At 40.7% G+C, this 17,100-nt stretch overlaps 1 protein-coding gene across 12 annotated transcripts in view; it reads left to right on the top strand.

Moving 5' to 3' along the window:
- Nucleotides 1–16,820, top strand: part of LOC134350864 (uncharacterized) — a 48,912-nt gene extending 32,092 nt beyond the window's left edge. For 6 of the 12 annotated variants that reach the window (XR_010019006.1, XR_010019005.1, XR_010019014.1 and 3 more), the window contains 4 exons: nucleotides 227–371; nucleotides 8,662–8,814; nucleotides 9,472–9,592; nucleotides 12,509–16,820. The gene's annotated coding sequence lies outside the window, so the exon portion shown is untranslated. The remainder of the gene's footprint in view (nucleotides 1–226; nucleotides 372–8,661; nucleotides 8,815–9,471; nucleotides 9,593–12,508) is intronic. The other 6 variants (XR_010019012.1, XR_010019011.1, XR_010019009.1 and 3 more) reach the window with 6 other exon arrangements.
- The last annotated feature ends 280 nt before the right edge of the window (nucleotides 16,821–17,100 follow it).

Raw genomic sequence — 17,100 nt, 5'->3', positions numbered from 1 at the left:
TCCACATGTCAAGTTGCACTGTAAACTTCCCATATGGAACGTGTGTGTCTGGGGTGGGAGTGACGGGAGTCTGTCAGAACTATATCCCAGTCAGTCAGTGACACACCGGGATGGGGGCATGGGAGGGAGGGAGTGTCAGAACAGAAAATCCCCATCAGTTCTCGGGTAAACTCAACACCATCTCCCAGGTTACAGGTTTCTGATTGATGTGTGTGTTGTGCACTAGGGTCGAGCGAGGATCCACAGGGCAGTGAGACGCTCATTGTGCAATGCGCCTACCTTGATGTGCAGAGAGCAACCAGATCATTTGACATCTTCAACCTGCACGCAAGTGAAGAGCGAAAAGAGCTCAGAGAAGCTTCAGGGTAACGGTGAGAAGCAAGGATTGGGGCACGGCTCGTGGCGTATCAAGGGTGTAGGGGTATTGTGTTCCTCTTGTGTACAGAGCCTAGATGGTTTAGGAACCCAGGCTAATGAGAGAGATTGAAGTTGCAGTCAAGAGGAGAGGCAAACATACATTGTGTTCACAAACAGGAGTCCCGAAGAAGGGTCTCAGTCTGAAGTATCGGCTGTACTCTTTTCCATTGATGCTGCTGAGTTCCTCCATCATTTTGTACATGATACATTGTGTTTAATTTCTTGATGATTACAAAGATATAAAGGATGCACTTAAGGTAAATCTGGAGGGCAAAGTGAGGGTATGAAATGGATCTGACAGACAAGATTAAGAAAAATTCTAAAGCTCAGTAAAGATTAAAAGGATGGTTAGTCAGGAGTTCCTGATGGGGATCAGCAGGCTGTCTGTAACTTGAGGGGACAGATAGGTTGAAATTATAAGAAATATTTCTTCTCAATTGTTGCTGAACTGATTTACTGAAAATCGCAATTGCTCAAGAGATGAGGGAATCAGGGGAAGACAGATTGGGGGACATACATATTCCCAGGGAGAAGGTATTTGCAGCTTTACAGTACATTTCTAGTGGATAAATCCTAAGTGCTTCCTGGGACTCTGAGACGGAGCAAGTAGGGTGAAACTATAACAAATATTTCTCCTCAGTGTTTGCTGAACTGATTTACTGGAAGTCACAATTGCTCAAGAGATGAGGGCAACAGGTGAAGACAGTTTGGGGGGAGAAGGTATTTGCAGCCTTACTAAGTGCTTCCTGGGACTCCGTGGGAGGCTAGAGAGGAAACAGTGGAGGCCCTTAGGGGGATACTTGCTTCATCGTTTTTCACTGGGAAATGATGCCACAGAGGAATGGAATTAGGTCACTGTTGTTCCGTAGTTTTAAGAATGATGGAAAGGATAAACCAAGGAATGACAGACCAGTGAATTTGACTTCAGCTGTGGGGAAGTTTGTGATGGGCAATTGGAGGGATAGGATGTTCCAGTATTTGGGAAGACAGGGACTGATTAGGAGGAGTTTGCATGGTGTTAGTGGAATTTGTTCAGTTGAACCTCTTTGGAGCTGTTTGTAGAATGACCAAAATTGTAGATGAGTTTCAGGCTGAAAATGTTGTCCATTTAGCAGAACCTACAATAAGGCCTCGCATGGTAGGATGGTTTAGTAGGAAACGTTCCAGGAAATCATGGAGAGACAGTTTGGCAGATGCAAAAATATGAGAGATATACAAGCTTTGGTCAAGAAAAATATGGAAGGACATTGTTCAATTAGGTCAGGGGTCCCCAACCTTTTTCGCACTGCGGACAGGTTTCATATTGACAATATTCTTACGGACCGGCCGACCGGTGGTGGGGGGGCAGGGGTGGGTGGTGGTAGGGTTGCCAACGGACAAGAGTAGCAGTGCAGTCAAATATGCTGGGTTTACCCCGAGAAAGACTACAATTACCATGAAGCCATGCGCGGGCACCAGTGCGCATGCGTGTACGATTCCCACCATCCCCCCCAATCGTTTTTGGCGATTCTCTTCGGAGGAGGAGGGGGTGAGGGGGTGTTAATCACTACCGGAATATCGGTGATAAGTGGCTAATGCACTCAATTTCCTTTCTAAAAGGGTTTTTCTAACGAATTTAATATTAAACACACAGCGCATATTTTCTTCGCATGAATATAGTGATAAGTCAATTATCAGGGGAGGACAGGGAAGCTTGAAGTAAGTGTTGAATGAACTTCCAGTAGAAGTGGTCGAGGCAGGTTCGATACTATCATTTAAAGAAAAAATGGATAGGTATATGGACAGGAAAGAAATAGAGGGTTATGGGCTGAGTGCAGGTCGGTGGGACTAGGTGAGGGTAGCTTTCGGCACGGACTAGAAGGGGAGAGATGGCCTGTTTCCATACTGTAATTGTTATACGGTTATATAAGTCAATAGCATCATAACATTTTAAGGAACGTTTGGATATTAAACACGCAGCACATATTTTCCCCATATGAACATATAAAATCATTGCAACACACCAATATCACTGAATCAGTGGGAGCCCTGGGCTTGTTTTTCTGCAACAAGACGGTCCTATCGAGGAGTGATGGGAGACAGTGATAGTCAAACGGGGTTCCTTATGTCTATTCTATTCCACAATTTAGTTTTCGTTGCATTCATTGCAGAGATATGTTGGAAATGGAAGCAATGTTTTCAGTGCTTCCGTGGCTATCTCAGGATATTCAGCCTTGACTTTAATCCAGAATGCCGGCAGAGATGTTATGTCAAACATACTTTCCAGCCCGTCGTCATTTGCAAGCTCGAGGAGTTGATCTCCTTCCCACGTTGAAATGGATGACGCGCGGGTCATGACCACGCATGCGTTATGGCTCAACAGTGGCCGTGACAGGGAATGAGGAAAGGTGCAGCTGACTCATATCGCCAAATCATATCGCTTCCTCGTGGCCCGGTAGCGTACGCTTTGCGGCCCGGTACTGGTTCACGGCCCGGTGGTTGGGGACCACTGAATTAGGTCATGTGCCAGTGAATGCTTTAATGCCAAACGATGAAGAAAACAATCGGGAGTGAAATCATGAGGGCAAAGAGAGAGGGTGTGAGATGGATCTGGCAGAAAAGGTAAAGGGAAATCCCAAGAAATTTAGTCATAGTCGTAGACATAGTCATACTATATTGATCCCGAGGGAAATTGATTTTCGTTACAGTTGCCCCAACCAAGAATAGAATATAAATATAGCAATATAAAACCATAAATAATTAAATAGTAATATGTAAATTATGCCAGGAAGTAAGTCCAGGACCAGCCTATTGGCTCAGGGTGTCTGACCCTCCAAGGGAAGAGTTGTAAAGTTTGATGGCCACAGGCAGGAATGACTTCCTATGACGCTCTGTGTTGCATCTCGGTGGACTGAGTCTCTGGCTGAATGTACTCCTGTGCCCACCCAGTACATTATGTAGTGGATGGGAGACATTGTCCAAGATGGCATGCAACTTGGACAGCATCCTCTTTTCAGATACCACCGTCAGAGAGTCCAGTTCCATTCCCACAACATCACTGGCCTTACGAATGAGTTTGTTGATTCTGTTGGTGTCTGCTACCCTCAGCCTGCTGCCCCAGCACACAACAGCAAACATGATCGCACTGGCCACCACAGACTCGTAGAACATCCTCAGCATCGTCCGACAGATATTAAAGGACCTCAGTCTCCTCAGGAAATAGAGACGGCTCTGACCCTTCTTGTAGACAGCCTCGGTGTTCTTTGACCAGTCCAGTTTATTGTCATTTTGTATCTCCAGGTATTTGTAATTCTCCACCATGTCCACACTGACCCCCTGGAATGGAAACAGGGGTCATCGATGCCTTAGCCCTCCTCGGATCTACCACCAGCTCCTTAGTCTTTTTCACATTAAGCTGCAGATAATTCTGCTCACATCATGTGACAAAGTTTCCTACCGTAGCCCTGTACTCAGCCTCATCTCCCTTGCAGTCATATCGTGAGTAAAAGGGTGGTTACTAAGTGAGTAGATCACTTCAGATATTAGCAGGGTTACTTATGTGTTGACCTGCACGACATGGGTGAGATTCTTAATGAATATATCCCCTTTTTCACTGAGGAGATAATCTTGATTACTTAAGAGAATTAAGTAAAGATGTTTTGGAGACTGGTCATATTTCCAGAACGGGTGATATTTGCAACCTTGCGGTGTATTGGTGGATAAATCCCCACTGACAGAGCATGTGCTTCCTTGAAATTTGTGGGTGGTGAGAGGAGGAATTGTGGGGTCTCTTGATGAGATTATTGTCTCATCGTTTGCCACCAGAGAAGTTGCAGAAGACTGAAAAGAAGCTCATGTTTGGTAGTTTGAGAAGAGCAGGAAGTTCATGCCAGGGAATGACACACCAGTCAGTGTGAAATCAGAAGAGGGGAAGTGGACGGAGTCAGATTAAATAGAGTCAGCACGGCTTTCTGCATGAAAAGCCCCGCTTATTGAACAGTACTGAAGATATTTGAAGAGATGACTGAAACATAGAAACATAGAAAACAGGTGCAGGAGTAGGCCATTCGGCCCTTCGAGCCTGCACCGCCATTTATTATGATCATGGCTGATCATCCAACTCAGAACCCCGCCCCAGCCTTCCCTCCATACCCCCTGATCCCCGTAGCCACAAGGGCCATATCTAACTCCCTCTTAAATATAGCCAATGAACTGGCCTCAACTGTTTCCTGTGGCAGAGAATTCCACAGATTCACCAATCTCTGTGTGAAGAAGTTTCTCCTAATCTCGGTCCTAAAAGGCTTCCCCTTTATCCTCAAACTGTGACCCCTTGTTCTGGACTTCCCCAACATCGGGAACAATCTTCCTGCATCTAGCCTGTCCAATCCCTTTAGGATTTTATACATTTCAATCAGATCCCCCCTCAATCTTCTAAATTCCAACGAGTACAAGCCCAGTTCATCCAGTCTTTCTTCATATGAAAGTCCTGCCAATCCAGGAATCAATCTGGTGAACCTTCTTTCTACTCCCTCTATGGCAAGGATGTCTTTCCTCAGATTAGGGGACCAAAACTGCACACAATACTCCAGGTGTGGTCTCACCAAGGCCTTGTACAACTGCAGTAGTACCTCCCTGCTCCTGTACTGGAATCCTCTCGCTATAAATGCCAGCATGCCATTCGCCTTTTTCACCGCCTGCTGTACCTGCATGCCCACTTTCAATGACTGATGTATAATAACACCCAGGTCTTGTTGCACCTCCCCTTTTCCTAATCGGCCACCATTCAGATAATAATTTGTTTTCCTATTGTTGCCACCAAAGTGGATAACTTCACATTTATCCACATTAAATTGCATCTGCCATGAATTTGCCCACTCACACAACCTATCCAAGTCACTCTGCATCCTCTTAGCATCCTCCTCACAGCTAACACTGCCACCCAGCTTCGTGTCATCCGCAAACGTGGAGATGCTACATTTAGTTCCCTCATCCAAGTCATTAATATATATTGTAAACAACTGGGGTCCCAGCACTGAGCCTTGCAGTACCCCACTAGTCTCCGCCTGCCATTCTGAAAAGGTCCCGTTTATTCCCACACTTTGCTTCCTGTCTGCTAACCAATTCTCCATCCACATCAATACCCTACCCCCAATACCGTGTGCTTTAAGTTTGCACACTAATCTCCTGTGTGGGACCTTGTCAAAAGCCTTTTGAAAATCCAAATATACCACATCCACTGGTTCTCCCCTATCCACTCTACTAGTTACATCCTCAAAAAATTCTATGAGATTCGTCAGACATGACTTTCCTTTCACAAATCCATGCTGACTTTGTCCGATGATTTCACTGCTTTCCAAATGTGCTGTTATCACATCTTTGATAACTGACTCCAGCAGTTTCCCCACCACCGATGTTAGGCTAACCGGTCTATAATTCCCTGGTTTCTCTCTCCCTCCTTTTTTAAAAAGTGGGGTTACATTAGCCACCCTCCAATCCTCAGGAACTCGTCCAGAATCTAAAGAGTTTTGAAAAATTATCACTAATGCATCCACTATTTCTTGGGCTACTTCCTTAAGCACTCTAGGATGCAGACCATCTGGCCCTGGGGATTTATCTGCCTTCAATCCCTTCAATTTACCTAACAACACTTCCCTACTAACATGTATTTCGCTCAGTTCCTCCATCTCACTGGACCCTCTGTCCCCTACTATTTCTGGAAGATTATTTATGTCCTCCTTAGTGAAGACAGAACCAAAGTAATTATTCAATTGGTCTGCCATGTCCTTGCTCCCCATAATCAATTCACCTGTTTCTGTCTGTAGGGGACCTACATTTGTCTTTACCAGTCTTTTCCTTTTTACATATGTATAAAAGCTTTTACAGTCAGTTTTTATGTTCCCTGCCAGTTTTCTCTCATAATCTTTTTTCCCCTTCCTAATTAAGCCCTTTGTCCTCCTCTGCTGAACTCTGAGTTTCTCCCAGTCCTCAGGTGAGCCACTTTCTCTGGCTAATTTGTATGCTTCTTCTTTGGAATTGATACTATCCCTAATTTCTCTTGTCAGCCACGGGTGCACTACCTTCCTTGATTTATTCGTTTGCCAAACTGGGATGAACAATTGTTGTAGTTCATCCATGCCATCTTTAAATGCTTGCCATTGCATATCCACCGTCAACCCTTTAAGTGTCATTTGCCAGTCTATCTCAGCTAATTCACGTCTCATACCTTCAAAGTTACCCCTCTTTAAGTTCAGAACCTTTGTTTCTGAATTAACTATGTCACTCTCCCTCTTAATGAAGAATTCCACCATATTATGGTCACTCTTACCCAAGGGGCCTCTCACGACAAGATTGCTAATTAACCCTTCCTCATTGCTCAAAACCCAGTCCAGAATAGCCTGCTCTCTAGTTGGTTCCTCGACATGTTGATTCAAAAAACCATCCGGCATACATTCCAAGAAATCCTCTTCCTCAGCACCTTTACCAATTTGGTTCACCCAATCTACATGTAGATTGAAGTCACCCATTATAACTGCTGTTCCTTTATTGCACACATTTCTAATTTCCTGTTTAATACCATCTCCGACCTCACTACTACTGTTAGGTGGCCTGTACACAACTCCCACCAGCGTCTTCGGCCCCTTAGTGTTACGCAGCTCTACCCATATCGATTCCACATCTTCCCGGCTTATGTCCTTCCTTTCTATTGCGTTAATCTCTTCTTTAACCAGCAACGCCACCCCACCTCCCCTTCCTTCATGCCTATCCCTCCTGAATATTGAATATCCCTGAACGTTGAGCTCCCATCCCTGGTCACCCTGGAGCCATGTCTCTGTGATCCCAACTATATCATAAGTGGCAGATATGGACAGGGCAGTGGACGTTGTCTACTTGTAGTTGAGCAAGGCCCTTAACCAGGTCCTGCAAGGTAGGGTAATCTGGATGGTTAGGAATCTAGTCAAGATTGGTGGATTCAAAATTCGTTTGGACAACGAAAGCAGAGAGTGGTGGTTGAAGGTTGTTTTTCGGAATGGAGGCTGTTGATGAGCTGTGTTCTGCAGAGATCAGTGTTGGGTTTCTTTCATTACTATTTTGAGAAATGATTCGAATGCCAGTGCACAAGGCTTGATCAGTGTATCTGTGGTTGACACAGAATTAAATGGTACTAATTATAGTGAAGAATGGTGTTGTGGAATACAGAATGGAGGAGTAAATAAAATCACTGGGGCAAGATAAAGTGCATGGTGACAGTCTTTTCACCAGGACAGAGGAGTCCACAATTAGAGTCCCTGGGTTCAGGGTGAGGGGGAGAAAGTTAAAAGGCACAGTGGAGAGTATGTGAAACTATTATAGTTATTATTCTAATATGTATTTATTGAGTACGCCAGCAAGGAAATGAATCGCAGGGGTGTATATGGTGATATATATGTACTTTGATAATAACTGTACTTTGGTCTTTGGTCTTTTTCACAGGGGAAGAGGTTGAGGCAGGTACGAGAGTATCCTTTCAGAAGCACTTGGATAGGTACATGGAGGGTGTGGGACTTGGAGAGATACAGTTGTAATGCAGACAATATGGACAATCTGGACGGGCACCATGGCCAGTGAGGAGTGGTTGGGCCAAAGGGCCTGTATGCTGCTGTATTGTCCAATGTCTCGATGGGCTGAAGGGCCTCCACAGGGCACATCCTGCAGTCTCCTGGTGACAGGTCGCTGTAGGTTGGACTTTGCTCTGTATCTGTGGACCCGATGCTTCCAGGGATGGTATTCTGTGTGTCGTGAGAGTCAAGAGTGCTGACTGTCTCACCCAGGTCAATACCTCACCCTGTCGGTGTGTCTGTTTCCCCTTCTCCTCCGTTCCCTACACACATCCCACTCTCTGAGCCCAACAGGACCCTGTAGCACTTCCATTCTCTGTGACCGTCAGCAATGCCTACAACACTCCAGTATCTGTGACCCCTCCCCATCTCTCTGACCCACTCTGAAACCTACACTCCTTGTCATCTCTGTGGTCTCCACTGTCTACAACACTCCTCCCCGCCTCTGTAAACTACCCCACTTAACCTGCTGCTTTCACATCCCTTGAGAACTCACATTTGCTGACAGATTGACAGTGAAACAGAGCCCATTCCCATACTGATGGGTACCCGTCTCTGAGCTCGGAGGAACATTAAATCTACCCCCTTCCCTTTTGTTACTAGGAATCACCTTGAGTGAAATGTGCTGATGTGAGGCAGACTGAGTGAGCACAGGTTCTGTGTTTTACAGTGCAATGTTATGGTCGAGGAGCCGTCCATGAAGAGATTGTGAAGCAGTTGAATATCAACGAGTGTGAATGGCCAAGGATTCCCTGTGTCCTGTTTGTCTACAATGTATATCATGAAATTGAGGATTTTCGAAATGCCCTGCAGTGGGTCACAGGTAGATACTCTCGTCCTCTCCGCAGGTGAAGTCATGAAGTCAATTCGCTTCCCTGGTATCCCCTTCCCCTTGGAAACTTCTGCTGACTACTGGCTCTTCCCTTCCTCTGAGGTACAATAATTATGACAGTGTGTCATCCTGGGATTTGGTTCACAGTAGGAGAGTGGCACTGCATTGATGTAGCACCTTCCTTATCCTTGTCATGTTCTGTGCTGCCCTGCCACCAAAGCTCACAGTAGTTATCATTGTGATGGGGATGTATAATGGTGCACAGCAAGCTCCCACAAACAGCTGTGAGGTAATGGACTGTGGATCCCGATGTAACATTGTCCAGGACACGAGTCGGTTCCCTTCCCCTTCGTGTAATGGTGTTTGGAACTTTCTGTGCCCAATTGGGGAGAGCATTCCTGGGATGAAAGTCCCAGTGGAAAAATGATGCTACTGTCAGTGTTGTACCTCCTTTGGGGAAGTGAGTGCCAGTTCTGGGATGGGAGGGCTGAATTGTACATAGTCAGCATCAACTGGACACATACGGGGGCAGGAAGGTGTGCACAGCCCCAGGTGGAAGGTGCTGAGCTCAGGGCTGATGTACCCAGTGGGTGGGACACACACCCATCCCACAGCAGCACCCAGACACTCTGTTACTCTGTGTTGCAGGAGGCGGAAGAGCGTGAAAGGAAGACATTTGTGCCGTGATGGTGTTGCAGAAATCCCTGGATGTGGGAGAGGGGAAGATAAGGACCTGTCCAGGGTTATTCCATGAAGGAACAGCAGTTCAGTGAGTACTTTGGAGAGAAACCAGTAAAATTCTTAAAAGGTGGAAATCTGACTGTCAGTATCCAAATACGATTCGGGCCATCAGACGGAGTCTCAGGACTCTGCCTTCCGCCTGTGGACATGTAAGACACAGTTTCTTTCTGTCTGACTTTAATTTCTCCCTTTCCCAATTCAAAGTTTGAAATTTTAACTTTATTCAGTTTTGAATTTTGTAGAGTGACAGTTAAAATGCTGTCTAACTTAAGAAGCACCAAAAGAAATCCTGAAGCAGGCATTGATAAGCCTAAAAAAGCTGTCGAGACTTCAGAGGAGCCACCCTGGGTAAATAGATTAGAGTCTCAAATCAGCTATATCGTTGCTGAATTAACTAAAAGATTTCTCCCTTTGGAGGAAAAAAATGGACTCTTTGAGCCTTGATTTTAAAGAGGTGAGTGGAAATGCGGCTGATACTTCTTCCCGTCTGGAAAAGGCTCAACAACGGATCGTGGATTTGGAGGCTCGCTCTCGTTGGAACAAAATGGCACATAAAGTTGGTGCTTTAAAATCCTCGGATCAAAGTAAAAGTAGGCATGTCGTTGTGCGCTTTCTTCATTTTAGAGACAAAGACCGTATTATTAAGCTTGCAAGAAAACAAAGGTTGTTCAAATTTCAAAGCTCTGAGATTCATTTCATCCAAGATTTTCCACGTGAAATTGTTCAGAAAAGTTTTGGATTCGTTGCTGTAATGCATACAGCTTATCAAAGACAGTTGCATCCATCTCTTCAATACCCAGCTAAATTAAGGCTTTTCGTCAAAAATTCTGGGGTTTGCATTTTTGAGGATCAGCTGAAACGTTGCGTTTTATTAATTCTCTCCCTGACGAGTCTGAAGTTTAGATGATTTACAATTGTATGATTGTCTCGCGACGTAAGGAGTGATGAGGTCGGAAGATTTGATGGGTATAGAAAGTCTTTGCCTTAAAATGTACTTTTGTCTCTGAAATGGACTGGTTTGGATGGTTTTAACTTCAGAAGACATAACGCAGGAACTGTCGAAAGACTAGATAACTTTGAACCATCTAGAATTTCTTTCTATTTGCAGCATTTAAATGAACTAATTGCTTTTTTGCTTTGTATGCTTTTGCTAAGAACTTGTAAGTAATTATTCGGGTTTCTTTATGTTTTAAAGATAGATGTAATAATTGAAAGATGGTGATTGTTTTTCTCCTGAGCAAATATTTCAAGAATTTTTTTTGGGCATGTTGTTTTCTTTCCTTACCTAATATTATGATGGCTATCTTCAAAACTGTAGGTCGTTTGTAATAATTGTTCTTTTCAACGCAATTGTAATGAGCTGTATGTCGACTGTAATGAGTTGTGTATCCGGAAGAGGGAGACAGAGATCACTCTTTCCATTTTTACCTTTTATTTAGGCAGGTGGAGGTTATAATTGCTTCTTATGCATTCTTTGGGGCTTGCATCGATTGATATCGACTTACTTCCGGGCTTTGTAGGTTGGGTGTCTTTTTTCTTTTTTCTTTTCTTATTTTTTATCCCCATTATGGAATTCCGGAGCATATGCAAATTATTAATATTGTTTATCTCCACCATTCTCGACTACCTTATCCTGACATGCGTCAAACTACTTTCTTTAGATATAAAGTCTCATGATGATATTTAAATAGTTAAATGTTTTAAGTTGGAATGTCCGTGGTTAGAATCATTCTATTAAGCGTAAGAAACCATTTAAAACTATTAATCGATTCCAACTTGATATAATTTTTGCACAAGAGACGCAAATCAGGTTATGTGATAAAAAATCGCTTTTTTAAATTTTGGAAGGGTCCTCAGTTTCATGCAAATTCTCAAAGTAAAATTAGATTTGTTTCCAATATTCTTTTTAATCAGGAGGATATTATATCTGATATCAATGGTAGATTTGTGATTGTTAAGGGAACAATTTACAACAGGAAAGTAGTTTTGGTTAATATATATGGACCAAATGCTGATGACCCCTCATTCTTTAAAGATGTTTTTGCTCTATTACCTGATCTAAATGAATATATGTTATTAATGGGTGGTGATTTTAATATTTGTTTAAATCCTTTAATAGATAAGTCATCATCCAAACATCAACTTCCTAATCGCTCTACAACACTTATTAATTCCTTGTTAATTGATTATGACTTAATTGAAATTTGGAGACATATGCATCCTAGTGATAGAGCATATTCCTTTTTCTCACACGTTCATAATAAATATTCGAGAATCGACTGTTTTATAGTCGACCCTCGACTTCTATTTAATATTCAGAAATGTGAATATGATGCAATTGTTATTTCTGATCACGCTCCCTTAAACCTAATATTTGATTTGAAAGATGTTGCTTCTACAAGACTACCTTGGCGTTTTCCAGAACATTCATTTGTTACAAAGCTCAGAATTTATTGAGTTTATTGAAACTCAGATAAAAGAGTTTTTTTCTCTTTAATAATACAGGAAATGTCTCAAAGTTAGTAATTTGGGATACATTAAAAGCTTATTTACGTGGTCAGATTATTTTGTATTTAGCTAAACTGAAGAAACAGACAAGAATGGAATTAGATAAAATTTCTAAACAAATTAAAGATTTAGGTAACATCAATGGAACCTCTCCAAATGTTGATTTGTTTAAAAGAAGAGTGGAATTACAATCACAATATAATTTATTATTAACTTATTCTATTGAAGGATATTTGCTAAAATTGAAAAGTCAGTTTTATATTTTTTGGGGATAAAAATAATAGGCTCTTAGCTTCCCAATTAAGGGCAGCTAGAGCTAAAAGACAAATTTTAAAGATTCGTAAAGATAATGGAGATATAGTAAGTAATCATGAAGACATTAGTAGTATTTTTCAAGATTTTTATTCTGATCCTTATAAATCTCACTTTCCTGCAGATTCCTCCAAAATGAAGGCTTTTTTAAATAAGATTAAATTTCCTCAAATTACTGTTGAAGATCAACAGATCCTTGATGCTCCAGTTACTGAACATGAAATTCAGAAAGCTGTGTTGTCAATGCAATCAGGTAAAGCACCAGAACTTGATGGTTATTCAGTAGGATTTAAAAAAATATTTGAAAAATTACTTTCATCATATCTTTTGGAAATATTTCATGAATCTTTTGAGAAGGGTAATTTACCTCCTTTTTATGAAGCTTCTGTTTCCTTAATCCTTAAGAAAGATAAAGATCCTAGCTGAATGTTCATCATATAGACCTATTTCGCTATTAAATGTGGATGCATAAATTCTTTTTCAGATAATGGTTAACCGTTTGGGAAATATTTTAACTAAAATCATCTCTGTGGATCAAACAGACCTTATTAAAGGCCGTTACTCTTTCTCCAATGTTTGGAGATCGATGAACATTATATACTCATCACTATAGGTTACTTCTCTTGACGCATAAAAGGCATTTTATAGAGTTCAATGGACATATCTGTTTAATGTATTAGAAAAATTTGGCTTTGGTAATAACTTTAATAATCCTATTGGTACTGTTATTACTAATAATTTCAGATCTCCTTTTTTTCACTCTCACGAGGTAAGAGACAGAGATGTCCATTAAGTCCTTTATTATTTAATCTTATACTGGAGCCTTTGGCTATAATACTCCGTGAAGCTAAAAATATTCATGGTATCTCTATAAATGGGACCACACATAAGAGTTTTCTTTACGCAGATGATCTTTTGGTTTATATTTCAAACCCTGAAGAATCTATTCATAATCTTTTGGAAATATTAAGTGATTTTGGAAAATTTTCAGGATAATAAACTTAAATAAAAGTGAATTGTTCCCTTTTAATGCTCCTGTTTTTATATATAACAATATTCCATTCAGAGTTGTGAATTCTTTTAAATATTTAGGTATTATCATTACTAAAATATATAAAGATCTTTATAAAGCTAATGTAGTTCCTTTAATGGACTCCATGAAACAATTATTTTGTAGATGGATCCCACTTACACTTTCTTCAATAGGTCATATTCATGCCGTGAAAATGATGATTTTACCTAGATTTTTATATATTTTTCAAAATATACCTATCTTTTTGACTAAAAAAAAATTTTGATTAAATTCTATTATTTCATCCTTTATTTGGAATAATAAAAAAACAAGAATTAATAATCATTTACAAAAATCTTAAGAAGTTGGTGGACTTTCACTACCTAATTTAAGATTGTATTACTGGGCTGTTAATATTTGACAATTATGGTTTTGGCTATATTGGCTTGATAAGAGCCAAAAACCAGCTTGGATTGATTTGGAATTAGAAGCTATCAAACAATTTCATTTAACCTCATTATTAGGAGCTCCATTACCTTTACAATCTTGCTAAAATTCCAGATTTAAATCTCTACCCTGTTATTAAATAGTCCTTACGGATTTAGTTTCAGTTTCACAACTCTTTTAATTTTAAACAATTTAAATTGTCTAGCTCTTTATATCGAAATTTTCTAGTTAAACCATCAATAACCAATCCCACTTTTCTCTTATGGAGAAATAACGGGATCTGTTCTTCTGCAGATTTATTTTGTGATGGTCGATTGATGACTTTTGAAGAGTTAATTAACAAATATTCTCTCTCTCAGACACATTTCCTGCAATATTTTCAGGTTAGATATTTTTTACAAAAATACTTATCTAAGTTTCCATATATGCAAGAATATGATTTGTTGGATACTATTTTGAATATGAATCCTTTAGTGAGAGGTTCCACTGGTAGAATTCATAATTTATTTTTACTACAAAAAGATAACCTCTCACTAAAGATTAAACAAGATTGGGAGAGAGAACTTAATATGAGCTTTGTTAATGAAGATTGTTTGTGAGTTTTGAAAATGGTCAATTCCTCTTCGATGTGGAGTCTAGTACGAGAGGGATTAAAGGGCGCCCATTCAGAACAGAGATGCGAAGAAATTTTTTTAGCCAGAGGGTGGTGAATCTATGGAATTTGTTGCCACCGGCAGCAGTGGAGGTCAAGTCATTGGGTGTATTTAAGGCAGAGATAGGTGTCTGAGTAGCCAGGGCATCAAAGTTTATGGTGAGAAGGTGGGGGAGTGGGGCTGAATGGGAGAATAGATCAGCTCATGATAAATGGCGGAGCAGACTCGATGGGCCGAATGGCTGACTTCTGCTCCTTTGTCTGATGGTCTTATGGTCTTATGTGCCAATCACTGTTTAATTCAATTTAAAATTGTTCATCGTTATTATTTAACAAAAGAGAGACTATCCAAAATATTTCCTAACATAGACAACTATTGTGATGGGTGTAAAACTGAAGTAGCCACTTTTTCACATATGTTCTGACCATGTTCTTCATTAAAATCTTTTTGAAAACCTTTATTTTCTACAATTTCTAAAGCTCTGAAAATTAATTTACAACTTAATACATTGACTGTCTTATTTAGAATCGTTCTACATCATATTCAGGGTATTTCATCTTCAGACCAACATATAATTGCATTTGTTACATTGTTGGCAAGAAGGGCTACTGTATTTTATTGAAATGGAAAGACACCTCTGTCCCTACATTAATTCAATGGTTTTCTCAAGTAATGTTATGTCTTAGCTTGGAAAAAATTAGAAGTAGAACTTTTGATCCTCAATTCGATTTTGAGAGAAGATGGGGCTCTTTTGCCAAATATTATCATTTAATTTGAATTAATTTGTATAGTTTCCTTACAGTCTTATATAAATGTGAGCTGGCAGTTGATGATTTTTCTCCTTTATATATATATATATAGATAGACAATTGTAAGGTGTATTGCTTCGGGAGTTAGTTCCTAATGGTTTTTTTCTCTCTTTTAATTCGTTTTCTTTTCCTTTCTCTTGTAGTTTGTAGGTTTTTTCTTTCAGTTAGTTGGGGTACTCTTTTTTCTTTATTTTCTTTATAAAAATAACTTTTTTTTTCATTATCATATTCTTTTTTGATAAGTTTTTTCTTCAGCTTTATTAAATGTACATATATCAGTTTGTTGAAGTCTTGTATCATTTTAAAGCTGTAGAAGATTATGTATCAACAAAAAGACTTTAAAAATGAAATGAGACAGAGTCTCAGTGACAGAACCAGATCCAGAGAACATTCCTCCCCCGGTGGATAAAACCTGTCTCTCCCTGTCACGCCTCATGCATCACTGTAAGCTTCCCATATGGAATATGAGGAATGTGATTGATATGTGTCTTGGGTGGGAAAATGATGGAACGAACTATGGTTGTTCAATCAGTGACTGCTGCAGGAGGGAGTGAGGGTGGGAGGTTCGCAGTCCAAAATGTCTTTGGGTCTGGAGATCAATTTAGCAACAATTCCGAGCTTACAGGCTTCTGACTGATGTGTGTGGTTTCCAGTAGGGCGGGACGACAATCCGCCGGGCAACTTGACTTCAGTGGAGAATGAACAATTGGGTTGTTCGATTTCTTCAGGATGGAACCAACGGAAGAGAAGCAGGAATTCGGAGAAGTGTAACAGTGAGAATGCAAACTTGGGGCTTGCCCTGAGTGATTGGGGCAGGAGTTGAGAAATATCAAGACTGCAGAGGCAGTATGTTCCTGTCGAAGTGGAGGGTAAACCTGTCAAGATGAGAGATATTCAAGCTTTGCTCAAGAAAAATATGGAAGAACAAGGTTCAATTAGGTTATTTCCCAGTGAATCCCTTAACATCAAATGACTCAGAATACTATCAGGAGAGCAAAGAGAGAGGATGTGAGATGGATCTAGAAGTTAAGGTTAAGGAAAATCCCAAGAAGTTGTATAGTGATTAGCATAAACTTTACAGTGGCAGCCGTGTGCGTCTAATTGCCACCACTGCCTTTAAGGAGTTTGTACTTTCTCCCCGTGTCTGCAGTAGGTTTCCACTGAGTATTCAGTTTCCTGCCATTTTGCAAAGGGCGAGTGTTAGTAAGTTGAGGGCATGCTACGTTGGCAGTGGAATCATAGTGACACGTACGGGCTCCCCCCAGTTCATCCTTGTACTGTGTTGTTCATTGACGCAAACAAGCATTTCACTGAATGTTTCAATGATTCAATGTAGAAGTAACACAAAAACAGATCTTTAATCTGATCTGTCACTATTTTAAGATTAAAAAGATAAGTAAGGAGAAATAGCTCACTTTAGAAGCACAGAAGGTCTGCTTATGTCCTGAGCTGTAGGAATATGTTGGGAGAAATTAACATTTAGCATGCTGACATTCATTAGTTGGGCATTGAGTATGTAAGTATTGTGTGAGAGGCTGAGCACATGATGGGTAGAAGATTTTGGACTAACATTTTTAATAGGGAAAGATTGTGGCCTGAACTTGGAAATGTGGGCAGAGAATTATAGACTGTTGCAAGTGTGATTAATAGGGAGGGTTTTCCGTTCAAGGTTATTATTCCTTGTAACACGAGGTAAGATGGTGAGATTATATAATGATGTATAACATCACGGTGATGGCCAGAAAGATAAGGTGAGATGGCAGACGTTGTCTTTCCCACACGTCCAGGAGAGTCC

Source organism: Mobula hypostoma, chromosome 8, assembly GCF_963921235.1.
Source record: "Mobula hypostoma chromosome 8, sMobHyp1.1, whole genome shotgun sequence".
NCBI classification, from domain to species: Eukaryota; Metazoa; Chordata; class Chondrichthyes; order Myliobatiformes; family Myliobatidae; genus Mobula; species Mobula hypostoma.
The sequence above is the reverse complement of the archived record's forward strand: the minus strand, read 5'-3'. Positions and strand labels throughout refer to the sequence as shown.